Source organism: Saimiri boliviensis, chromosome 21 (genome assembly GCF_048565385.1).
Source record: "Saimiri boliviensis isolate mSaiBol1 chromosome 21, mSaiBol1.pri, whole genome shotgun sequence".
In the NCBI taxonomy this organism is placed as follows: Eukaryota; Metazoa; Chordata; class Mammalia; order Primates; family Cebidae; genus Saimiri; species Saimiri boliviensis.
Window position 1 is genome coordinate 19031312 of NC_133469.1, and position 26919 is coordinate 19058230.

Sequence of the window (26919 nt, forward strand, 5' to 3'; positions counted from 1 at the left end):
TCCAGAGTTAAACTGATGTGTGTTTGCAGCAGTTCAGAAACCCTTTCCTGGGAGAATGTAGAAACAGTCATTTCCAGCCCTAGAGACGCATATCAGAGTTTGCAGTAAGAATGCGTTTAAAACACAGAAGACCCGCTTCTTACGAACTCATCTGCTGTGTGTTGGTTCCTTTTAGGAAGTTGCATCTATGGTTAGATTCAGCGAGGTAGGAACACGTTTCTTCTAAAAGCTGCGTTTGGACATTCCAGAGTGGATGGGAGAACAGGCTGTAAAGAGAAATACCTTGCTCTAAAACCAAAACGGAGCTATCTAGCAGAATGGTTGTCAATGTGTGTATTCAACTTCCAGAGTTAAACTGATGTGTTTTTGCAGCAGTTCAGAAACCCTTTCCTGGGAGAATGTAGAAACAGTCATTTCCAGCCCTAGAGACGCATATAAGAGTTTGCAGTAAGAATGCGTTTAAAACACAGAAGACCCGCTTCTTACGAACTCATCTGCTGTGTGTTGGTTCCTTTTAGGAAGTTGCATCTATGGTTAGATTCAGCGAGGAAGGAACACGTTTCTTCTAAAAGCTGCGTTTGGACATTCCAGAGTGGATGGGAGAACAGTCTGTAAAGAGAAATACCTTGCTCTAAAACCAAAACGGAGCTATCTAGCAGAATGGTTGTCAATGTGTGTATTCAACTTCCAGAGTTTAACTGATGTGTGTTTGCAGCAGTTCAGAAACCCTTTCCTGGGAGAATGCAGAAACAGTCATTTCCAGCCCTAGAGACGCATATAAGAGTTAGCAGTAAGAATGCGTTTAAAACACAGAAGACCCGCTTCTTACGAACTCATCTGCTGTGTGTTGGTTCCTTTTAGGAAGTTGCATCTATGGTTAGATTCAGCGAGGAAGAAACACGTTTCTTCTAAAAGCTGCGTTTGGACATTCCAGAGTGGAAGGGAGAACAGTCTGTAAAGAGAAATACCTTGCTCTAAAACCAAAACGGAGCTATCTAGCAGAATGGTTGTCAATGTGTGTATTCAACTTCCAGAGTTTAACTGATGTGTGTTTGCAGCAGTTCAGAAACCCTTTCCTGGGAGAATGCAGAAACAGTCATTTCCAGCCCTAGAGACGCATATAAGAGTTTGCAGTAAGAATGCGTTTAAAACACAGAAGACCCGCTTCTTACGAACTCATCTGCTGTGTGTTGGTTCCTTTTATCAAGTTGCATCTATGGTTAGATTCAGCGAGGTAGAAACACGTTTCTTCTAAAAGCTGCGTTTGGACATTCCAGAGTGGATGGGAGAACAGGCTGTAAAGAGAAATACCTTGCTCTAAAACCAAAACGGGGCTATCTAGCAGAATGGTTGTCAATGTGTGTATTCAACTTCCAGAGTTAAACTGATGTGTGTTTGCAGCAGTTCAGAAACCCTTTCCTGGGAGAATGTAGAAACAGTCATTTCCAGCCCTAGAGACGCATATAAGAGTTTGCAGTAAGAATGCGTTTAAAACACAGAAGACCCGCTTCTTACGAACTCATCTGCTGTGTGTTGGTTCCTTTTAGGAAGTTGCATCTATGGTTAGATTCAGCGAGGTAGGAACACGTTTCTTCTAAAAGCTGCGTTTGGACATTCCAGAGTGGATGGGAGAACAGGCTGTAAAGAGAAATACCTTGCTCTAAAACCAAAACGGAGCTATCTAGCAGAATGGTTGTCAATGTGTGTATTCAAGTTCCAGAGTTAAACTGATGTGTGTTTGCAGCAGTTCAGAAACCCTTTCCTTGGAGAATGTAGAAACAGTCATTTCCAGTCCTAGAGACGTATATCAGAGTTTGCAGTAAGAATGCGTTTAAAACACAGAAGACACGCTTCTTAGGAACTCATCTGATGTGTGTTGGTTCCTTTTAGGAAGTTGCATCTATGGTTAGATTCAGAGAGGTAGGAACACGTTTCTTCTAAAAGCTGCGTTTGGACATTCCAGAGTTGATGGGAGAACAGGCTGTAAAGAGAAATACCTTGCTCTAAAACCAAAACGGAGCTATCTAGCAGAATGGTTGTCAATGTGTGTATTCAACTTCCAGAGTTAAACTGATGTGTGTTTGCAGCAGTTCAGAAACCCTTTCCTGGGAGAATGTAGAAACAGTCATTTCCAGCCCTAGAGACGCATATAAGAGTTTGCAGTAAGAATGCGTTTAAAACACAGAAGACCCGCTTCTTACGAACTCATCTGCTGTGTGTTGGTTCCTTTTAGGAAGTTGCATCTATGGTTAGATTCAGGGAGGTAGGAACACGTTTCTTCTAAAAGCTGCGTTTGGACATTCCAGAGTGGAAGGGAGAACAGACTGTAAAGAGAAATACCTTGCTCTAAAACCAAAACGGAGCTATCTAGCAGAATGGTTGTCAATGTGTGTATTCAACTTCCAGAGTTTAACTGATGTGTGTTTGCAGCAGTTCAGAAACCCTTTCCTGGGAGAATGCAGAAACAGTCATTTCCAGCCCTAGAGACGCATATAAGAGTTTGCAGTAAGAATGCGTTTAAAACACAGAAGACCCGCTTCTTACGAACTCATCTGCTGTGTGTTGGTTCCTTTTAGGAAGTTGCATCTATGGTTAGATTCAGCGAGGTAGAAACACGTTTCTTCTAAAAGCTGCGTTTGGACATTCCAGAGTGGATGGGAGAACAGGCTGTAAAGAGTAATACCTTGCTCTAAAACCAAAACGGGGCTATCTAGCAGAATGGTTGTCAATGTGTGTATTCAACTTCCAGAGTTAAACTGATGTGTGTTTGCAGCAGTTCAGAAACCCTTTCCTGGGAGAATGTAGAAACAGTCATTTCCAGCCCTAGAGACGCATATAAGAGTTTGCAGTAAGAATGCGTTTAAAACACAGAAGACCCGCTTCTTACGAACTCATCTGCTGTGTGTTGGTTCCTTTTAGGAAGTTGCATCTATGGATAGATTCAGCGAGGTAGGAACACGTTTCTTCTAAAAGCTGCGTTTGGACATTCCAGAGTGGATGGGAGAACAGGCTGTAAAGAGAAATACCTTGCTCTAAAACCAAAACGGAGCTATCTAGCAGAATGGTTGTCAATGTGTGTATTCAACTTCCAGAGTTTAACTGATGTGTGTTTGCAGCAGTTCAGAAACCCTTTCCTGGGAGAATGTAGAAACAGTCATTTCCAGCCCTAGAGACGCATATCAGAGTTTGCAGTAAGAATGCGTTTAAAACACAGAAGACCCGCTTCTTACGAACTCATCTGCTGTGTGTTGGTTCCTTTCAGGAAGTTGCATCTATGGTTAGATTCAGAGAGGTAGGAACACGTTTCTTCTAAAAGCTGCGTTTGGACATTTCAGAGTTGATGGGAGAACAGGCTGTAAAGAGAAATACCTTGCTCTAAAACCAAAACGGAGCTATCTAGCAGAATGGTTGTCAATGTGTGTATTCAACATCCAGAGTTAAACTGATGTGTGTTTGCAGCAGTTCAGAAACCCTTTCCTGGGAGAATGTAGAAACAGTCATTTCCAGCCCTAGAGACGCATATCAGAGTTTGCAGTAAGAATGCGTTTAAAACACAGAAGACCCGCTTCTTACGAACTCATCTGCTGTGTGTTGGTTCCTTTTAGGAAGTTGCATCTATGGTTAGATTCAGCGAGGTAGGAACACGTTTCTTCTAAAAGCTGCGTTTGGACATTCCAGAGTGGATGGGAGAACAGGCTGTAAAGAGAAATACCTTGTTCTAAAACCAAAACGGAGCTATCTAGCAGAATGGTTGTCAATGTGTGTATTCAACTTCCAGAGTTAAACTGATGTGTGTTTGCAGCAGTTCAGAAACCCTTTCCTGGGAGAATGTAGAAACAGTCATTTCCAGCCCTAGAGACGCATATAAGAGTTTGCAGTAAGAATGCGTTTAAAACACAGAAGACCCGCTTCTTACGAACTCATCTGCTGTGTGTTGGTTCCTTTTAGGAAGTTGCATCTATGGTTAGATTCAGCGAGGAAGGAACACGTTTCTTCTAAAAGCTGCGTTTGGACATTCCAGAGTGGAAGGGAGAACAGTCTGTAAAGAGAAATACCTTGCTCTAAAACCAAAACGGAGCTATCTAGCAGAATGGTTGTCAATGTGTGTATTCAACTTCCAGAGTTTAACTGATGTGTGTTTGCAGCAGTTCAGAAACCCTTTCCTGGGAGAATGCAGAAACAGTCATTTCCAGCCCTAGAGACGCATATAAGGGTTAGCAGTAAGAATGCGTTTAAAACACAGAAGACCCGCTTCTTACGAACTCATCTGCTGTGTGTTGGTTCCTTTTAGGAAGTTGCATCTATTGTTAGATTCAGCGAGGAAGAAACACGTTTCTTCTAAAAGCTGCGTTTGGACATTCCAGAGGGGAAGGGAGAACAGACTGTAAAGAGAAATACCTTGCTCTAAAACCAAAACGGAGCTATCTAGCAGAATGGTTGTCAATGTGTGTATTCAACTTCCAGAGTTTAACTGATGTGTGTTTGCAGCAGTTCAGAAACCCTTTCCTGGGAGAATGCAGAAACAGTCATTTCCAGCCCTAGAGACGCATATAAGAGTTTGCAGTAAGAATGCGTTTAAAACACAGAAGACCCGCTTCTTACGAACTCATCTGCTGTGTGTTGGTTCCTTTTAGGAAGTTGCATCTATGGTTAGATTCAGCGAGGTAGAAACACGTTTCTTCTAAAAGCTGCGTTTGGACATTCCAGAGTGGATGGGAGAACAGGCTGTAAAGAGAAATACCTTGCTCTAAAACCAAAACGGGGCTATCTAGCAGAATGGTTGTCAATGTGTGTATTCAACTTCCAGAGTTAAACTGATGTGTGTTTGCAGCAGTTCAGAAACCCTTTCCTGGGAGAATGTAGAAACAGTCATTTCCAGCCCTAGAGACGCATATAAGAGTTTGCAGTAAGAATGCGTTTAAAACACAGAAGACCCGCTTCTTACGAACTCATCTGCTGTGTGTTGGTTCCTTTTAGGAAGTTGCATCTATGGTTAGATTCAGCGAGGTAGGAACACGTTTCTTCTAAAAGCTGCGTTTGGACATTCCAGAGTGGATGGGAGAACAGGCTGTAAAGAGAAATACCTTGCTCTAAAACCAAAACGGAGCTATCTAGCAGAATGGTTGTCAATGTGTGTATTCAAGTTCCAGAGTTAAACTGATGTGTGTTTGCAGCAGTTCAGAAACCCTTTCCTGGGAGAATGTAGCAACAGTCATTTCCAGCCCTAGAGACGCATATAAGAGTTTGCAGTAAGAATGCGTTTAAAACACAGAAGACCCGCTTCTTACGAACTCATCTGCTGTGTGTTGGTTCCTTTTTGGAAGTTGCATCTATGTTTAGATTCAGCGAGGTAGGAACACGTTTCTTCTAAAAGCTGCGTTTGGACATTCCAGAGTGGATGGGAGAACCGGCTGTAAAGAGAAATACCTTGCTCTAAAACCAAAAGGGAGCTATCTAGCAGAATGGTTGTCAATGTGTGTATTCAACTTCCAGAGTTAAACTGATGTCTGTTTGCAGCAGTTCAGAAACCCTTTCCTAGGAGAATGTAGAAAGAGTCATTTCCAGCCCTAGAGACGCATATAAGAGTTAGCAGTAAGAATGCGTTTAAAACACAGAAGACCCGCTTCTTACGAACTCATCTGCTGTGTGTTGGTTCCTTTTACGAAGATGCATCTATGGTTAGATTCAGCGAGTCAGAAATACGTTTCTTCTAAAAGCTGCGTTTGGACATTCCAGAGTGGATGGGAGAACAGGCTGTAAAGAGAAATACCTTGCTCTAAAACCAAAACGGAGCAATCTAGCAGAATGGTTGTCAATGTGTGTATTCAACTTCCAGAGTTATACTGATGTGTGTTTGCAGCAGTACAGAAAGCCTTTCCTGGGAGAATGTAGAAACAGTCATTTCAAGCCCTAGAGACGCATATAAGAGTGTGCAGTAAGAATGCGTTTTAAACACAGAAGACCCGCTTCTTACGAACTCATCTGCTGTGTGTTGGTTCCTTTTAGGAAGTTGCATCTATGGTTAGATTCAGCGAGGTAGGAACACGTTTCTTCTAAAAGCTGCGTTTGGACATTCCAGAGTGGAAGGGAGAACAGTCTGTAAAGAGAAATACCTTGCTCTAAAACCAAAGCGGAGCTATCTAGCAGAATGGTTGTCAATGTGTGATATCAACTTCCAGAGTTTAACTGATGTGTGTTTGCAGCAGTTCAGAAACCCTTTCCTGGGAGAATGCAGAAACAGTCATTTCCAGCCCTAGAGACGCATATAAGAGTTAGCAGTAAGAATGCGTTTAAAACACAGAAGACCCGCTTCTTACGACCTCATCTGCTGTGTGTTGGTTCCTTTTAGGAAGTTGCATCTATGGTTAGATTCAGCGAGGAAGAAACACGTTTCTTCTAAAAGCTGCGTTTGGACATTCTAGAGTGGAAGGGAGAACAGTCTGTAAAGAGAAATACCTTGCTCTAAAACCAAAACGGAGCTATCTAGCAGAATGGTTGTCAATGTGTGTATTCAACTTCCAGAGTTTAACTGATGTGTGTTTGCAGCAGTTCAGAAACCCTTTCCTGGGAGAATGCAGAAACAGTCATTTCCAGCCCTAGAGACGCATATAAGAGTTAGCAGTAAGAATGCGTTTAAAACACAGAAGACCCGCTTCTTACGAACTCATCTGCTGTGTGTAGGTTCCTCTTAGGAAGTTGCATCTATGGTTAGATTCAGCGAGGAAGAGACACGTTTCTTCTAAAAGCTGCGTTTGGACATTCCAGAGTGGATGGGAGAACAGGCTGTAAAGAGAAATACCTTGCTCTAAAACCAAAACGGAGCTATCTAGCAGAATGGTTGTCAATGTGTGTATTCAACTTCCAGAGTTTAACTGATGTGTGTTTGCAGCAGTTCAGAAACCCTTTCCTGGGAGAATGCAGAAACAGTCATTTCCAGCCCTAGAGATGCATATAAGAGTTAGCAGTAAGAATGCGTTTAAAACACAGAAGACCCGCTTCTTACGAACTCATCTGCTGTGTGTTGGTTCCTTTTAGGAAGTCGCATCTATGGTTAGATTCAGCGAGGTAGGAACACGTTTCTTCTAAAAGCTGCGTTTGGACATTCCAGAGTGGATGGGAGAACAGGCTGTAAAGAGAAATACCTTGCTCTAAAACCAAAACGGAGCTATCTAGCAGAATGGTTGTCAATGTGTGTATTCAACTTCCAGAGTTAAACTGATGTGTGTTTGCAGCAGTTCAGAAACCCTTTCCTGGGAGAATGTAGAAACAGTCATTTCCAGCCCTAGAGACGCATATAAGAGTTTGCAGTAAGAATGCGTTTAAAACACAGAAGACCCGCTTCTTACGAACTCATCTACTGTGTGTTGGTTCCTTCTGGGAAGTTGCATCTATGTTTAGATTCAGCGAGGTAGAAACACGTTTCTTCTAAAAGCTGCGTTTGGACATTCCTGAGTGGATGGGAATACAGGCTGTAAAGAGAAATACCTTGCTCTAAAACCAAAACGGAGCTATCTAGCAGAATGGTTGTCAATGTGTGTATTCAACTTCCAGAGTTAAACTGATGTGTGTTTGCAGCAGTTCAGAAACCCTTTCTTGGGCGAATGTAGAAACAGTCATTTCCAGCCCTAGAGACGCATATAAGAGTTAGCAGTAAGAATGCGTTTAAAACACAGAAGACCCGCTTCTTACGAACTCATCTGCTGTGTGTTGGTTCCTTTTAGGAAGTTGCATCTATGGTTCGATTCAGCGAGGTAGGAACACGTTTCTTCTAAAAGCTGCGTTTGGACATTCCAGAGTGGATGGGAGAACAGGCTGTAAAGAGAAATACCTTGCTCTAAAACCAAAACGGAGCTATCTAGCAGAATGGTTGTCAATGTGTGTATTCAACTTCCAGAGTTAAACTGATGTGTGTTTGCAGCAGTTCAGAAACACTTTCCTGGGAGAATGTAGAAACAGTCATTTCCAGCCCTAGAGACGCATATAAGAGTTTGCAGTAAGAATGCGTTTAAAACACAGAAGACCCGCTTCTTTCGAACTCATCTGCTGTGTGTTGGTTCCTTTTAGGAAGTTGCATCTATGGTTAGATTCAGCGAGGTAGGAACACGTTTCTTCTAAAAGCTGCGTTTGGACATTCCAGAGTGGATGGGAGAACAGGCTGTAAAGAGAAATACCTTGCTCTAAAACCAAAACGGAGCTATCTAGCAGAATGGTTGTCAATGTGTGTATTCAACTTCCAGAGTTAAACTGATGTGTGTTTGCAGCAGTTCAGAAACCCTTCCCTGGGAGAATGTAGAAACAGTCATTTCCAGCCCTAGAGACGCATATAAGAGTTTGCAGTAAGAATGCGTTTAAAACACAGAAGACCCGCTTCTTTCGAACTCATCTGCTGTGTGTTGGTTCCTTTTAGGAAGTTGCATCTATGGTTAGATTCAGCGAGGTAGGAACACGTTTCTTCTAAAAGCTGCGTTTGGACATTCCAGAGTGGATGGGAGAACAGGCTGTAAAGAGAAATACCTTGCTCTAAAACCAAAACGGAGCTATCTAGCAGAATGGTTGTCAATGTGTGTATTCAACTTCCAGAGTTAAACTGATGTGTGTTTGCAGCAGTTCAGAAACCCTTCCCTGGGAAAATGTAGAAACAGTCATTTCCAGCCCTAGAGACGCATATAAGAGTTAGCAGTAAGAATGCGATTAAAACACAGAAGACCCGCTTCTTACGAACTCATCTGCTGTGTGTTGGTTCCTTTTAGGAAGTTGCATCTATGGTTAGTTTCAGCGAGGTAGGAATACGTTTCTTCTAAAAGCTGCGTTTGGACTTTCCAGAGTGGATGGGAGAACAGGCTGTAAAGAGAAATACCTTGCTCTAAAACCAAAACGGAGCTATCTAGCAGAATGGTTGTCAATGTGTGTATTCAACTTCCAGAGTTAAACTGATGTGTGTTTGCAGCAGTTCAGAAACCCTTCATTGGGAGACTGTAGAAACAGTCATTTCCAGCCCTAGAGACGCATATAAGAGTTTGCAGTAAGAATGCGTTTAAAACACAGAAGACCCGCTTCTTACGAACTCATCTGCTGTGTGTTGGTTCCTTTTAGGAAGTTGCATCTATGGTTAGATTCAGCGAGGTAGGAACACGTTTCTTCTAAAAGCTGCGTTTGGACATTCCAGAGTGGATGGGAGAACAGGCTGTAAAGAGAAATACCTTGCTCTAAAACCAAAACGGAGCTATCTAGCAGAATGGTTGTCAATGTGTGTATTCAACTTCCAGAGTTAAACTGATGTGTGTTTGCAGCAGTTCAGAAACCCTTTCCTGGGAGAATGTAGAAACAGTCATTTCCAGCCCTAGAGACGCATATAAGGGTTAGCAGTAAGAATGCGTTTAAAACACAGAAGACCCGCTTCTTACGAACTCATCTGCTGTGTGTTCGTTCCTTTTAGGAAGTTGCATCTATGTTTAGATTCAGCGAGGTAGGAACACGTTTCTTCTAAAAGCTGCGTTTGGACATTCCAGAGTGGATGGGAGAACAGGCTGTAAAGAGAAATACCTTGCTCTAAAACCAAAACGGAGCTATCTAGCAGAATGGTTGTCAATGTGTGTATTCAACTTCCAGAGTTTAACTGATGTGTGTTTGCAGCAGTTCAGAAACCCTTTCCTGGGAGAATGTAGAAACAGTCATTTCCAGCCCTAGAGACGTATAAAAGAGTTAGCAGTAACAATGCGTTTAAAACACAGAAGGCCCGCTTCTTACGAACTCATCTGCTGTGTGTTGGTTCCTTTTAGGAAGTTGCATCTATGGTTAGATTCAGCGAGGAAGAAACACGTTTCTTCTAAAAGCTGCGTTTGGAAATTCCAGAGTGGATGGGAGAACAGGCTGTAAAGAGAAATACCTTGCTCTAAAACCAAAACGGAGCTATCTAGCAGAATGGTTGTCAATGTGTGTATTCAACTTCCAGAGTTAAACTGATGTGTGTTTGCAGCAGTTCAGAAACCCTTTCCTGGGAGAATGCAGAAACAGTCATTTCCAGCCCTAGAGACGCATATAAGAGTTAGCAGTAAGAATGCGTTTAAAACACAGAAGACCCGCTTCTTACGAAGTCATCTGCTGTGTGTTGGTTCCTTTTAGGAAGTTGCATCTATGGTTAGATTCAGCGAGGAAGAAACACGTTTCTTCTAAAAGCTGCGTTTGGACATTCCAGAGTGGATGGGAGAACAGGCTGTAAAGAGAAATACCTTGCTCTAAAACCAAAACGGAGCTATCTAGCAGAATGGTTGTCAATGCGTGTATTCAGCTTCCAGAGTTTAACTGATGTGTGTTTGCAGCAGTTCAGAAACACTTTCCTGGGAGAATGCAGAAAAAGTCATTTCCAGCCCTAGAGACGCATATAAGAGTTAGCAGTAAGAATGCGTTTAAAACACAGAAGACCCGATTCTTACGAACTCATCTGCTGTGTGTTGGTTCCTTTTAGGGAGTTGCATCTATGGTTAGATTCAGCGAGGAAGAAACACGTTTCTTCTAAAAGCTGCGTTTGGACATTCAAGAGTGGATGGGAGAACAGGCTGTAAAGAGAAATACCTTGCTCTAAAACCAAAACGGAGCTACCTAGCAGAATGGTTGTCAATGTGTGTATTCAACTTCCAGAGTTTAACTGATGTGTGTTTGCAGCAGTTCAGAAACCCTTTCCTGGGAGAATGCAGAAACAGTCATTTCCAGCCCTAGAGACACATATAAGAGTTAGCAGTAAGAATGCGTTTAAAACACAGAAGACCCGCTTCTTACGAACTCATCTGCTGTGTGTTGGTTCCTTTTAGGAAGTTGCATCTATGTTTAGATTCAGCGAGGTAGGAACACGTTTCTTCTAAAAGCTGCGTTTGGACATTCCAGAGTGGAAGGGAGAACAGGCTGTAAAGAGAAATACCTTCCTCTAAAACCAAAACGGAGCTATCTAGCAGAATGTTGTCAATGTGTGTATTCAACTTCCAGAGTTAAAGTGATGTGTGTTTGCAGCAGTTCAGAAACCCTTTCCTGGGAGAATGTAGAAACAGTCATTTCCAGCCCTAGAGACGCATATAAGAGTTTGCAGTAAGAATGCATTTAAAACACAGAAGACCCGCTTCTTACGAACTCATCTGCTGTGTGTTGGTTCCTTTTAGGAAGTTGCATCTATGGTTAGATTCAGCGAGGTAGGAACACGTTTCTTCTAAAAGCTGCGTTTGGACATTCCAGAGTGGATGGGAAAACAGGCTGTAAAGAGAAATACCTTGCTCTAAAACCAAAACGGAGCTATCTAGCAGAATGGTTGTCAATGTGTGTATTCAACTTCCAGAGTTAAACGGATGTGTGTTTGCAGCAGTTCAGAAACCCTTTCCTGGGAGAATGTAGAAACAGTCATTTCCAGCCCTAGAGACGCATATAAGAGTTTGCAGTAAGAATGCGTTTAAAACACAGAAGACCCGCTTCTTACGAACTCATCTGCTGTGTGTTGGTTCCTTTTAGGAAGTTGCATCTATGGTTAGATTCAGCGAGGTAGGAACACGTTTCTTTTAAAAGCTGCGTTTGGACATTCCAGAGTGGATGGGAGAACAGGCTGTAAAGAGAAATACCTTGCTCTAAAACCAAAACGGAGCTATCTAGCAGAATGGTTGTCAATGTGTGTATTCAACTTCCAGAGTTAAACTGATGTGTGTTTGCAGCAGTTCAGAAACCCTTTCCTGGGAGAATGTAGAAACAGTCATTTCCAGACCTAGAGACGCATATAAGAGTTAGCAGTAAGAATGCGTTTAAAACACAGAAGACCCGCTTCTTACGAACTCATCTGCTGTGTGTTGGTTCCTTTTAGGAAGTTGCATCTATGGTTAGATTCAGCGAGGTAGGAACACGTTTCTTCTAAAAGCTGCGTTTGGACATTCCAGAGTGGATGGGAGAACAGGCTGTAAAGAGAAATACCTTGCTCTAAAACCAAAAGGGAGCTATCTAGCAGAATGGTTGTCAATGTGTGTATTCAACTTCCAGAGTTAAACTGATGTCTGTTTGCAGCAGTTCAGAAACCCTTTCCTAGGAGAATGTAGAAAGAGTCATTTCCAGCCCTAGAGACGCATATAAGAGTTAGCAGTAAGAATGCGTTTAAAACACAGAAGACCCGCTTGTTACGAACTCATCTGCTGTGTGTTGGTTCCTTTTACGACGATGCATCTATGGTTAAATTCAGCGAGGCAGAAACACGTTTCTTCTAAAAGCTGCGTTTGGACATTCCAGAGTGGATGGGAGAACAGTCTGTAAAGAGAAATACCTTGCTCTAAAACCAAAACGGAGCTATCTAGCAGAATGGTTGTCAATGTGTGTATTTAACTTCCAGAGTTATACTGATGTGTGTTTGCAGCAGTTCAGAAAGCCTTTCCTGGGAGAATGTAGAAACAGTCATTTCCAGCCCTAGAGACGCATATAAGAGTTTGCAGTAACAATGCGTTTAAAACACAGAAGACCCGCTTCTTACGAACTCATCTGCTGTGTGTTGGTTCCTTTTAGGAAGTTGCATCTATGGTTAGATTCAGCGAGGTAGGAACACGTTTCTTCTAAAAGCTGCGTTTGGACATTCCAGAGTGGATGGGAGAACAGGCTGTAAAGAGAAATACCTTGCTCTAAAACCAAAACGGAGCTATCTAGCAGAATGGTTTTCAATGTGTGCATTCAACTTCCAGAGTTAAACTGATGTGTGTTTGCAGCAGTTCAGAAACCCTTTCCTGGGAGAATGTAGAAACAGTCATTTCCAGCCCTAGAGACGCATATAAGAGTTTGCAGTAAGAATGCGTTTAAAACACAGAAGACCCGCTTCTTACGAACTCATCTGCTGTGTGTTGGTTCCTTTTAGGAAGTTGCATCTATGGTTAGATTCAGCGAGGAAGAAACACGTTTCTTCTAAAAGCTGCGTTTGGACATTCCAGAGTGGATGGGAGAACAGGCTGTAAAGAGAAATACCTTGCTCTAAAACCAAAACGGAGCTATCTAGCAGAATGGTTGTCAATGTGTGTATTCAACTTCCAGAGTTAAACTGATGTGTGTTTGCAGCAGTTCAGAAACCCTTTCCTGGGAGAATGTAGAAACAGTCATTTCCAGCCCTAGAGACGCATATAAGAGTTTGCAGTAAGAATGCGTTTAAAACACAGAAGACCCGCTTCTTACGAACTCATCTGCTGTGTGTTGGTTCCTTTTAGGAAGTTGCATCTATGGTTAGATTCAGCGAGGTAGGAACACGTTTCTTCTAAAAGCTGCGTTTGGACATTCCAGAGTGGATGGGAGAACAGGCTGTAAAGAGAAATACCTTGCTCTAAAACCAAAACGGAGCTATCTAGCAGAATGGTTGTCAATGTGTGTATTCAACTTCCAGAGTTAAACGGATGTGTGTTTGCAGCAGTTCAGAAACCCTTTCCTGGGAGAATGTAGAAACAGTCATTTCCAGCCCTAGAGACGCATATAAGAGTTTGCAGTAAGAATGCGTTTAAAACACAGAAGACCCGCTTCTTACGAACTCATCTGCTGTGTGTTCGTTCCTTTTAGGAAGTTGCATCTATGGTTAGATTCAGCGAGGTAGGAACACGTTTCTTCTAAAAGCTGCGTTTGGACATTCCAGAGTGGAAGGGAGAACAGTCTGTAAAGAGAAATACCTTGCTCTAAAACCAAAACGGAGCTATCTAGCAGAATGGTTGTCAATGTGTGTATTCAACTTCCAGAGTTTAACTGATGTGTGTTTGCAGCAGTTCAGAAACCCTTTCCTGGGAGAATGCAGAAACAGTCATTTCCAGCCCTAGAGACGCATATAAGAGTTAGCAGTAAGAATGCGTTTAAAACACAGAAGACCCGCTTCTTACGAACTCATCTGCTGTGTGTTGGCTCCTTTTAGGAAGTTGCATCTATGGTTAGATTCAGCGAGGTAGAAACGCGTTTCTTCTAAAAGCTGCGTTTGGACATTCCAGAGTGGATGGGAGAACAGGCTGTAAAGAGAAATACCTTGCTCTAAATCCAAAACGGGGCTATCTAGCAGAATGGTTGTCAATGTGTGTATTCAACTTCCAGAGTTTAACTGATGTGTGTTTGCAGCAGTTCAGAAACCCTTTCCTGGGAGAATGTAGAAACAGTCATTTCCAGCCCTAGAGACGCATATAAGAGTTTGCAGTAAGAATGCGTTTAAAACACAGAAGACCCGCTTCTTACGAACTCATCTGCTGTGTGTTGGTTCCTTTTAGGAAGTTGCATCTATGGTTACATTCAGCGAGGAAGAAACACGTTTCTTCTAAAAGCTGCGTTTGGACATTCCAGAGTGGATGGGAGAACAGGCTGTAAAGAGAAATACCTTCCTCTAAAACCAAAACGGGGCTATCTAGCCGAATGGTTGTCAATGTGTGTATTCAACTTCCAGAGTTAAACTGATGTGTGTTTGCAGCAGTTCAGAAACCCTTTCCTGGGAGAATGCAGAAACAGTCATTTCCAGCCCTAGAGACGCATTTAAGAGTTAGCAGTAAGAATGCGTTTAAAACACAGAAGACCCGCTTCTTACGAACTCATCTGCTGTGTGTTGGTTCCTTTTAGGAAGTTGCATCTATGGTTAGATTCAGCGAGGAAGAAACACGTTTCTTCTAAAAGCTGCGTTTGGACATTCCAGAGTGGAAGGGAGAACAGTCTGTAAAGAGAAATACCTTGCTCTAAAACCAAAACGGAGCTATCTAGCAGAATGGTTGTCAATGTGTGATTTCAACTTCCAGAGTTTAACTGATGTGTGTTTGCAGCAGTTCAGAAACCCTTTCCTGGGAGAATGCAGAAACAGTCATTTCCAGCCCTAGAGACGCATATCAGAGTTTGCAGTAAGAATGCGTTTAAAACACAGAAGACCCGCTTCTTACGAACTCATCTGCTGTGTGTTGGTTCCTTTTAGGAAGTTGCATCTATGGTTCGATTCAGCGAGGTAGGAACACGTTTCTTCTAAAAGCTGCGTTTGGACATTCCAGAGTGGATGGGAGAACAGGCTGTAAAGAGAAATACCTTGCTCTAAAACCAAAACGGAGCTATCTAGCAGAATGGTTGTCAATGTGTGTATTCAACTTCCAGAGTTATACTGATGTGTGTTTGCAGCAGTTCAGAAACCCTTTCCTGGGAGAATGTAGAAACAGTCATTTTCAGCCCTAGAGACGCATATAAGAGTTTGCAGTAAGAATGCGTTTAAAACACAGCAGACCCGCTTCTTACGAACTCATCTGCTGTGTGTTGGTTCCTTTTAGGAAGTTGCATCTATGGTTAGATTCAGCGAGGTAGGAACACGTTTCTTCTAAAAGCTGCGCTTGGATATTCCAGAGTGGATGGGAGAACAGGCTGTAAAGAGAAATACCTTGCTCTAAAACCAAAACGGAGCTATTTAGCAGAATGGTTGTCAATGCGTGTATTCAGCTTCCAGAGTTTAACTGATGTGTGTTTGCAGCAGCTCAGAAACACTTTCCTGGGAGAATGCAGAAAAAGTCATTTCCAGCCCTAGAGACGCATATAAGAGTTAGCAGTAAGAATGCGTTTAAAACACAGAAGACCCGCTTCTTACGAACTCATCTGCTGTGTGTTGGTTCCTTTTAGGAAGTTGCATCTATGGTTAGATTCAGCCAGGAAGAAACACGTTTCTTCTAAAAGCTGCGTTTGGACATTCAAGAGTGGATGGGAGAACAGGCTGTAAAGAGAAATACCTTGCTCTAAAACCAAAACGGAGCTATCTAGCAGAATGGTTGTCAATGTGTGTATTCAACTTCCAGAGTTTAACTGATGTGTGTTTGCAGCAGTTCAGAAACCCTTTCCTGGGAGAATGCAGAAACAGTCATTTCCAGCCCTAGAGACACATATAAGAGTTAGCAGTAAGAATGCGATTAAAACACAGAAGACCCGCTTCTTACGAACTCATCTGCTGTGTGTTGGTTCCTTTTAGGAAGTTGCATCTATGTTTAGATTCAGCGAGGTAGGAACACGTTTCTTCTAAAAGCTGCGTTTGGACATTCCAGAGTGGAAGGGAGAACAGGCTGTAAAGAGAAATACCTTCCTCTAAAACCAAAACGGAGCTATCTAGCAGACTGTTGTCAATGTGTGTATTCAACTTCCAGAGTTTAAATGATGTGTGTTTGCAGCAGTTCAGAAACCCTTTCCTGGGAGAATGTAGAAACAGTCATTTCCAGCCTTAGAGACGCATATAAGAGTTTGCAGTAAGAATGCGTTTAAAACACAGAAGACCCGCTTCTTACGAACTCATCTGCTGTGTGTTGATTCCTTTTAGGAAGTTGCATCTATGTTTAGATTCAGCGAGCTAGGAACACGTTTCTTCTAAAAGCTGCGTTTGGACATTCCAGAGTGGATGGGAGAACAGGCTGTAAAGAGAAATACCTTGCTCTAAAACCAAAACGGAGCTATCTAGCAGAATGGTTGTCAATGTGTGTATTCAACTTCCAGAGTTAAACTGATGTGTGTTTGCAGCAGTTCAGAAACCCTTCCCTGGGAAAATGTAGAAACAGTCATTTCCAGCCCTAGAGACGCATATAAGAGTTAGCAGTAAGAATGCGATTAAAACACAGAAGACCCGCTTCTTACGAACTCATCTGCTGTGTGTTGGTTCCTTTTAGGAAGTTGCATCTATGGTTAGTTTCAGCGAGGTAGGAATACGTTTCTTCTAAAAGCTGCGTTTGGACTTTCCAGAGTGGATGGGAGAACAGGCTGTAAAGAGAAATACCTTGCTCTAAAACCAAAACGGAGCTATCTAGCAGAATGGTTGTCAATGTGTGTATTCAACTTCCAGAGTTAAACTGATGTGTGTTTGCAGCAGTTCAGAAACCCTTCATTGGGAGACTGTAGAAACAGTCATTTCCAGCCCTAGAGACGCATATAAGAGTTTGCAGTAAGAATGCGTTTAAAACACAGAAGACCCGCTTCTTACGAACTCATCTGCTGTGTGTTGGTTCCTTTTAGGAAGTTGCATCTATGGTTAGATTCAGCGAGGTAGGAACACGTTTCTTCTAAAAGCTGCGTTTGGACATTCCAGAGTGGATGGGAGAACAGGCTGTAAAGAGAAATACCTTGCTCTAAAACCAAAACGGAGCTATCTAGCAGAATGGTTGTCAATGTGTGTATTCAACTTCCAGAGTTAAACTGATGTGTGTTTGCAGCAGTTCAGAAACCCTTTCCTGGGAGAATGTAGAAACAGTCATTTCCAGCCCTAGAGACGCATATAAGGGTTAGCAGTAAGAATGCGTTTAAAACACAGAAGACCCGCTTCTTACGAACTCATCTGCTGTGTGTTCGTTCCTTTTAGGAAGTTGCATCTATGTTTAGATTCAGCGAGGTAGGAACACGTTTCTTCTAAAAGCTGCGTTTGGACATTCCAGAGTGGATGGGAGAACAGGCTGTAAAGAGAAATACCTTGCTCTAAAACCAAAACGGAGCTATCTAGCAGAATGGTTGTCAATGTGTGTATTCAACTTCCAGAGTTTAACTGATGTGTGTTTGCAGCAGTTCAGAAACCCTTTCCTGGGAGAATGTAGAAACAGTCATTTCCAGCCCTAGAGACGCATAAAAGAGTTAGCAGTAAGAATGCGTTTAAAACACAGAAGGCCCGCTTCTTACGAACTCATCTGCTGTGTGTTGGTTCCTTTTAGGAAGTTGCATCTATGGTTAGATTCAGCGAGGAAGAAACACGTTTCTTCTAAAAGCTGCGTTTGGAAATTCCAGAGTGGATGGGAGAACAGGCTGTAAAGAGAAATACCTTGCTCTAAAACCAAAACGGAGCTATCTAGCAGAATGGTTGTCAATGTGTGTATTCAACTTCCAGAGTTAAACTGATGTGTGTTTGCAGCAGTTCAGAAACCCTTTCCTGGGAGAATGCAGAAACAGTCATTTCCAGCCCTAGAGACGCATATAAGAGTTAGCAGTAAGAATGCGTTTAAAACACAGAAGACCCGCTTCTTACGAAGTCATCTGCTGTGTGTTGGTTCCTTTTAGGAAGTTGCATCTATGGTTAGATTCAGCGAGGAAGAAACACGTTTCTTCTAAAAGCTGCGTTTGGACATTCCAGAGTGGATGGGAGAACAGGCTGTAAAGAGAAATACCTTGCTCTAAAACCAAAACGGAGCTATCTAGCAGAATGGTTGTCAATGCGTGTATTCAGCTTCCAGAGTTTAACTGATGTGTGTTTGCAGCAGTTCAGAAACACTTTCCTGGGAGAATGCAGAAAAAGTCATTTCCAGCCCTAGAGACGCATATAAGAGTTAGCAGTAAGAATGCGTTTAAAACACAGAAGACCCGCTTCTTACGAACTCATCTGCTGTGTGTTGGTTCCTTTTAGGAAGTTGCATCTATGGTTAGATTCAGCGAGGAAGAAACACGTTTCTTCTAAAAGCTGCGTTTGGACATTCAAGAGTGGATGGGAGAACAGGCTGTAAAGAGAAATACCTTGCTCTAAAACCAAAACGGAGCTACCTAGCAGAATGGTTGTCAATGTGTGTATTCAACTTCCAGAGTTTAACTGATGTGTGTTTGCAGCAGTTCAGAAACCCTTTCCTGGGAGAATGCAGAAACAGTCATTTCCAGCCCTAGAGACACATATAAGAGTTAGCAGTAAGAATGCGTTTAAAACACAGAAGACCCGCTTCTTACGAACTCATCTGCTGTGTGTTGGTTCCTTTTAGGAAGTTGCATCTATGTTTAGATTCAGCGAGGTAGGAACACGTTTCTTCTAAAAGCTGCGTTTGGACATTCCAGAGTGGAAGGGAGAACAGGCTGTAAAGAGAAATACCTTCCTCTAAAACCAAAACGGAGCTATCTAGCAGAATGTTGTCAATGTGTGTATTCAACTTCCAGAGTTAAAGTGATGTGTGTTTGCAGCAGTTCAGAAACCCTTTCCTGGGAGAATGTAGAAACAGTCATTTCCAGCCCTAGAGACGCATATAAGAGTTTGCAGTAAGAATGCATTTAAAACACAGAAGACCCGCTTCTTACGAACTCATCTGCTGTGTGTTGGTTCCTTTTAGGAAGTTGCATCTATGGTTAGATTCAGCGAGGTAGGAACACGTTTCTTCTAAAAGCTGCGTTTGGACATTCCAGAGTGGATGGGAAAACAGGCTGTAAAGAGAAATACCTTGCTCTAAAACCAAAACGGAGCTATCTAGCAGAATGGTTGTCAATGTGTGTATTCAACTTCCAGAGTTAAACGGATGTGTGTTTGCAGCAGTTCAGAAACCCTTTCCTGGGAGAATGTAGAAACAGTCATTTCCAGCCCTAGAGACGCATATAAGAGTTTGCAGTAAGAATGCGTTTAAAACACAGAAGACCCGCTTCTTACGAACTCATCTGCTGTGTGTTGGTTCCTTTTAGGAAGTTGCATCTATGGTTAGATTCAGCGAGGTAGGAACACGTTTCTTTTAAAAGCTGCGTTTGGACATTCCAGAGTGGATGGGAGAACAGGCTGTAAAGAGAAATACCTTGCTCTAAAACCAAAACGGAGCTATCTAGCAGAATGGTTGTCAATGTGTGTATTCAACTTCCAGAGTTAAACTGATGTGTGTTTGCAGCAGTTCAGAAACCCTTTCCTGGGAGAATGTAGAAACAGTCATTTCCAGACCTAGAGACGCATATAAGAGTTAGCAGTAAGAATGCGTTTAAAACACAGAAGACCCGCTTCTTACGAACTCATCTGCTGTGTGTTGGTTCCTTTTAGGAAGTTGCATCTATGGTTAGATTCAGCGAGGTAGGAACACGTTTCTTCTAAAAGCTGCGTTTGGACATTCCAGAGTGGATGGGAGAACAGGCTGTAAAGAGAAATACCTTGCTCTAAAACCAAAAGGGAGCTATCTAGCAGAATGGTTGTCAATGTGTGTATTCAACTTCCAGAGTTAAACTGATGTCTGTTTGCAGCAGTTCAGAAACCCTTTCCTAGGAGCATGTAGAAAGAGTCATTTCCAGCCCTAGAGACGCATATAAGAGTTAGCAGTAAGAATGCGTTTAAAACACAGAAGACCCGCTTGTTACGAACTCATCTGCTGTGTGTTGGTTCCTTTTACGACGATGCATCTATGGTTAAATTCAGCGAGGCAGAAACACGTTTCTTCTAAAAGCTGCGTTTGGACATTCCAGAGTGGATGGGAGAACAGTCTGTAAAGAGAAATACCTTGCTCTAAAACCAAAACGGAGCTATCTAGCAGAATGGTTGTCAATGTGTGTATTTAACTTCCAGAGTTATACTGATGTGTGTTTGCAGCAGTTCAGAAAGCCTTTCCTGGGAGAATGTAGAAACAGTCATTTCCAGCCCTAGAGACGCATATAAGAGTTTGCAGTAACAATGCGTTTAAAACACAGAAGACCCGCTTCTTACGAACTCATCTGCTGTGTGTTGGTTCCTTTTAGGAAGTTGCATCTATGGTTAGATTCAGCGAGGTAGGAACACGTTTCTTCTAAAAGCTGCGTTTGGACATTCCAGAGTGGATGGGAGAACAGGCTGTAAAGAGAAATACCTTGCTCTAAAACCAAAACGGAGCTATCTAGCAGAATGGTTTTCAATGTGTGCATTCAACTTCCAGAGTTAAACTGATGTGTGTTTGCAGCAGTTCAGAAACCCTTTCCTGGGAGAATGTAGAAACAGTCATTTCCAGCCCTAGAGACGCATATAAGAGTTTGCAGTAAGAATGCGTTTAAAACACAGAAGACCCGCTTCTTACGAACTCATCTGCTGTGTGTTGGTTCCTTTTAGGAAGTTGCATCTATGGTTAGATTCAGCGAGGAAGAAACACGTTTCTTCTAAAAGCTGCGTTTGGACATTCCAGAGTGGATGGGAGAACAGGCTGTAAAGAGAAATACCTTGCTCTAAAACCAAAACGGAGCTATCTAGCAGAATGGTTGTCAATGTGTGTATTCAACTTCCAGAGTTAAACTGATGTGTGTTTGCAGCAGTTCAGAAACCCTTTCCTGGGAGAATGTAGAAACAGTCATTTCCAGCCCTAGAGACGCATATAAGAGTTTGCAGTAAGAATGCGTTTAAAACACAGAAGACCCGCTTCTTACGAACTCATCTGCTGTGTGTTGGTTCCTTTTAGGAAGTTGCATCTATGGTTAGATTCAGCGAGGTAGGAACACGTTTCTTCTAAAAGCTGCGTTTGGACATTCCAGAGTGGATGGGAGAACAGGCTGTAAAGAGAAATACCTTGCTCTAAAACCAAAACGGAGCTATCTAGCAGAATGGTTGTCAATGTGTGTATTCAACTTCCAGAGTTAAACGGATGTGTGTTTGCAGCAGTTCAGAAACCCTTCATTGGGAGACTGTAGAAACAGTCATTTCCAGCCCTAGAGACGCATATAAGAGTTTGCAGTAAGAATGCGTTTAAAACACAGAAGACCCGCTTCTTACGAACTCATCTGCTGTGTGTTGGTTCCTTTTAGGAAGTTGCATCTATGGTTAGATTCAGCGAGGTAGGAACACGTTTCTTCTAAAAGCTGCGTTTGGACATTCCAGAGTGGATGGGAGAACAGGCTGTAAAGAGAAATACCTTGCTCTAAAACCAAAACGGAGCTATCTAGCAGAATGGTTGTCAATGTGTGTATTCAACTTCCAGAGTTAAACTGATGTGTGTTTGCAGCAGTTCAGAAACCCTTTCCTGGGAGAATGTAGAAACAGTCATTTCCAGCCCTAGAGACGCATATAAGGGTTAGCAGTAAGAATGCGTTTAAAACACAGAAGACCCGCTTCTTACGAACTCATCTGCTGTGTGTTCGTTCCTTTTAGGAAGTTGCATCTATGTTTAGATTCAGCGAGGTAGGAACACGTTTCTTCTAAAAGCTGCGTTTGGACATTCCAGAGTGGATGGGAGAACAGGCTGTAAAGAGAAATACCTTGCTCTAAAACCAAAACGGAGCTATCTAGCAGAATGGTTGTCAATGTGTGTATTCAACTTCCAGAGTTTAACTGATGTGTGTTTGCAGCAGTTCAGAAACCCTTTCCTGGGAGAATGTAGAAACAGTCATTTCCAGCCCTAGAGACGCATAAAAGAGTTAGCAGTAAGAATGCGTTTAAAACACAGAAGGCCCGCTTCTTACGAACTCATCTGCTGTGTGTTGGTTCCTTTTAGGAAGTTGCATCTATGGTTAGATTCAGCGAGGAAGAAACACGTTTCTTCTAAAAGCTGCGTTTGGAAATTCCAGAGTGGATGGGAGAACAGGCTGTAAAGAGAAATACCTTGCTCTAAAACCAAAACGGAGCTATCTAGCAGAATGGTTGTCAATGTGTGTATTCAACTTCCAGAGTTAAACTGATGTGTGTTTGCAGCAGTTCAGAAACCCTTTCCTGGGAGAATGCAGAAACAGTCATTTCCAGCCCTAGAGACGCATATAAGAGTTAGCAGTAAGAATGCGTTTAAAACACAGAAGACCCGCTTCTTACGAAGTCATCTGCTGTGTGTTGGTTCCTTTTAGGAAGTTGCATCTATGGTTAGATTCAGCGAGGAAGAAACACGTTTCTTCTAAAAGCTGCGTTTGGACATTCCAGAGTGGATGGGAGAACAGGCTGTAAAGAGAAATACCTTGCTCTAAAACCAAAACGGAGCTATCTAGCAGAATGGTTGTCAATGCGTGTATTCAGCTTCCAGAGTTTAACTGATGTGTGTTTGCAGCAGTTCAGAAACACTTTCCTGGGAGAATGCAGAAAAAGTCATTTCCAGCCCTAGAGACGCATATAAGAGTTAGCAGTAAGAATGCGTTTAAAACACAGAAGACCCGCTTCTTACGAACTCATCTGCTGTGTGTTGGTTCCTTTTAGGAAGTTGCATCTATGGTTAGATTCAGCGAGGAAGAAACACGTTTCTTCTAAAAGCTGCGTTTGGACATTCAAGAGTGGATGGGAGAACAGGCTGTAAAGAGAAATACCTTGCTCTAAAACCAAAACGGAGCTACCTAGCAGAATGGTTGTCAATGTGTGTATTCAACTTCCAGAGTTTAACTGATGTGTGTTTGCAGCAGTTCAGAAACCCTTTCCTGGGAGAATGCAGAAACAGTCATTTCCAGCCCTAGAGACACATATAAGAGTTAGCAGTAAGAATGCGTTTAAAACACAGAAGACCCGCTTCTTACGAACTCATCTGCTGTGTGTTGGTTCCTTTTAGGAAGTTGCATCTATGTTTAGATTCAGCGAGGTAGGAACACGTTTCTTCTAAAAGCTGCGTTTGGACATTCCAGAGTGGAAGGGAGAACAGGCTGTAAAGAGAAATACCTTCCTCTAAAACCAAAACGGAGCTATCTAGCAGAATGTTGTCAATGTGTGTATTCAACTTCCAGAGTTAAAGTGATGTGTGTTTGCAGCAGTTCAGAAACCCTTTCCTGGGAGAATGTAGAAACAGTCATTTCCAGCCCTAGAGACGCATATAAGAGTTTGCAGTAAGAATGCATTTAAAACACAGAAGACCCGCTTCTTACGAACTCATCTGCTGTGTGTTGGTTCCTTTTAGGAAGTTGCATCTATGGTTAGATTCAGCGAGGTAGGAACACGTTTCTTCTAAAAGCTGCGTTTGGACATTCCAGAGTGGATGGGAAAACAGGCTGTAAAGAGAAATACCTTGCTCTAAAACCAAAACGGAGCTATCTAGCAGAATGGTTGTCAATGTGTGTATTCAACTTCCAGAGTTAAACGGATGTGTGTTTGCAGCAGTTCAGAAACCCTTTCCTGGGAGAATGTAGAAACAGTCATTTCCAGCCCTAGAGACGCATATAAGAGTTTGCAGTAAGAATGCGTTTAAAACACAGAAGACCCGCTTCTTACGAACTCATCTGCTGTGTGTTGGTTCCTTTTAGGAAGTTGCATCTATGGTTAGATTCAGCGAGGTAGGAACACGTTTCTTTTAAAAGCTGCGTTTGGACATTCCAGAGTGGATGGGAGAACAGGCTGTAAAGAGAAATACCTTGCTCTAAAACCAAAACGGAGCTATCTAGCAGAATGGTTGTCAATGTGTGTATTCAACTTCCAGAGTTAAACTGATGTGTGTTTGCAGCAGTTCAGAAACCCTTTCCTGGGAGAATGTAGAAACAGTCATTTCCAGACCTAGAGACGCATATAAGAGTTAGCAGTAAGAATGCGTTTAAAACACAGAAGACCCGCTTCTTACGAACTCATCTGCTGTGTGTTGGTTCCTTTTAGGAAGTTGCATCTATGGTTAGATTCAGCGAGGTAGGAACACGTTTCTTCTAAAAGCTGCGTTTGGACATTCCAGAGTGGATGGGAGAACAGGCTGTAAAGAGAAATACCTTGCTCTAAAACCAAAAGGGAGCTATCTAGCAGAATGGTTGTCAATGTGTGTATTCAACTTCCAGAGTTAAACTGATGTCTGTTTGCAGCAGTTCAGAAACCCTTTCCTAGGAGCATGTAGAAAGAGTCATTTCCAGCCCTAGAGACGCATATAAGAGTTAGCAGTAAGAATGCGTTTAAAACACAGAAGACCCGCTTGTTACGAACTCATCTGCTGTGTGTTGGTTCCTTTTACGACGATGCATCTATGGTTAAATTCAGCGAGGCAGAAACACGTTTCTTCTAAAAGCTGCGTTTGGACATTCCAGAGTGGATGGGAGAACAGTCTGTAAAGAGAAATACCTTGCTCTAAAACCAAAACGGAGCTATCTAGCAGAATGGTTGTCAATGTGTGTATTTAACTTCCAGAGTTATACTGATGTGTGTTTGCAGCAGTTCAGAAAGCCTTTCCTGGGAGAATGTAGAAACAGTCATTTCCAGCCCTAGAGACGCATATAAGAGTTTGCAGTAACAATGCGTTTAAAACACAGAAGACCCGCTTCTTACGAACTCATCTGCTGTGTGTTGGTTCCTTTTAGGAAGTTGCATCTATGGTTAGATTCAGCGAGGTAGGAACACGTTTCTTCTAAAAGCTGCGTTTGGACATTCCAGAGTGGATGGGAGAACAGGCTGTAAAGAGAAATACCTTGCTCTAAAACCAAAACGGAGCTATCTAGCAGAATGGTTTTCAATGTGTGCATTCAACTTCCAGAGTTAAACTGATGTGTGTTTGCAGCAGTTCAGAAACCCTTTCCTGGGAGAATGTAGAAACAGTCATTTCCAGCCCTAGAGACGCATATAAGAGTTTGCAGTAAGAATGCGTTTAAAACACAGAAGACCCGCTTCTTACGAACTCATCTGCTGTGTGTTGGTTCCTTTTAGGAAGTTGCATCTATGGTTAGATTCAGCGAGGAAGAAACACGTTTCTTCTAAAAGCTGCGTTTGGACATTCCAGAGTGGATGGGAGAACAGGCTGTAAAGAGAAATACCTTGCTCTAAAACCAAAACGGAGCTATCTAGCAGAATGGTTGTCAATGTGTGTATTCAACTTCCAGAGTTAAACTGATGTGTGTTTGCAGCAGTTCAGAAACCCTTTCCTGGGAGAATGTAGAAACAGTCATTTCCAGCCCTAGAGACGCATATAAGAGTTTGCAGTAAGAATGCGTTTAAAACACAGAAGACCCGCTTCTTACGAACTCATCTGCTGTGTGTTGGTTCCTTTTAGGAAGTTGCATCTATGGTTAGATTCAGCGAGGTAGGAACACGTTTCTTCTAAAAGCTGCGTTTGGACATTCCAGAGTGGATGGGAGAACAGGCTGTAAAGAGAAATACCTTGCTCTAAAACCAAAACGGAGCTATCTAGCAGAATGGTTGTCAATGTGTGTATTCAACTTCCAGAGTTAAACGGATGTGTGTTTGCAGCAGTTCAGAAACCCTTTCCTGGGAGAATGTAGAAACAGTCATTTCCAGCCCTAGAGACGCATATAAGAGTTTGCAGTAAGAATGCGTTTAAAACACAGAAGACCCGCTTCTTACGAACTCATCTGCTGTGTGTTCGTTCCTTTTAGGAAGTTGCATCTATGGTTAGATTCAGAGAGGTAGGAACACGTTTCTTCTAAAAGCTGCGTTTGGACATTCCAGAGTGGAAGGGAGAACAGTCTGTAAAGAGAAATACCTTGCTCTAAAACCAAAACGGAGCTATCTAGCAGAATGGTTGTCAATGTGTGTATTCAACTTCCAGAGTTTAAATGATGTGTGTTTGCAGCAGTTCAGAAACCCTTTCCTGGGAGAATGCAGAAACAGTCATTTCCAGCCCTAGAGACGCATATAAGAGTTAGCAGTAAGAATGCGTTTAAAACACAGAAGACCCGCTTCTTACGAACTCATCTGCTGTGTGTTGGCTCCTTTTAGGAAGTTGCATCTATGGTTAGATTCAGCGAGGTAGAAACGCGTTTCTTCTAAAAGCTGCGTTTGGACATTCCAGAGTGGATGGGAGAACAGGCTGTAAAGAGAAATACCTTGCTCTAAATCCAAAACGGGGCTATCTAGCAGAATGGTTGTCAATGTGTGTATTCAACTTCCAGAGTTTAACTGATGTGTGTTTGCAGCAGTTCAGAAACCCTTTCCTGGGAGAATGTAGAAACAGTCATTTCCAGCCCTAGAGACGCATATAAGAGTTTGCAGTAAGAATGCGTTTAAAACACAGAAGACCCGCTTCTTACGAACTCATCTGCTGTGTGTTGGTTCCTTTTAGGAAGTTGCATCTATGGTTACATTCAGCGAGGAAGAAACACGTTTCTTCTAAAAGCTGCGTTTGGACATTCCAGAGTGGATGGGAGAACAGGCTGTAAAGAGAAATACCTTCCTCTAAAACCAAAACGGGGCTATCTAGCCGAATGGTTGTCAATGTGTGTATTCAACTTCCAGAGTTAAACTGATGTGTGTTTGCAGCAGTTCAGAAACCCTTTCCTGGGAGAATGCAGAAACAGTCATTTCCAGCCCTAGAGACGCATTTAAGAGTTAGCAGTAAGAATGCGTTTAAAACACAGAAGACCCGCTTCTTACGAACTCATCTGCTGTGTGTTGGTTCC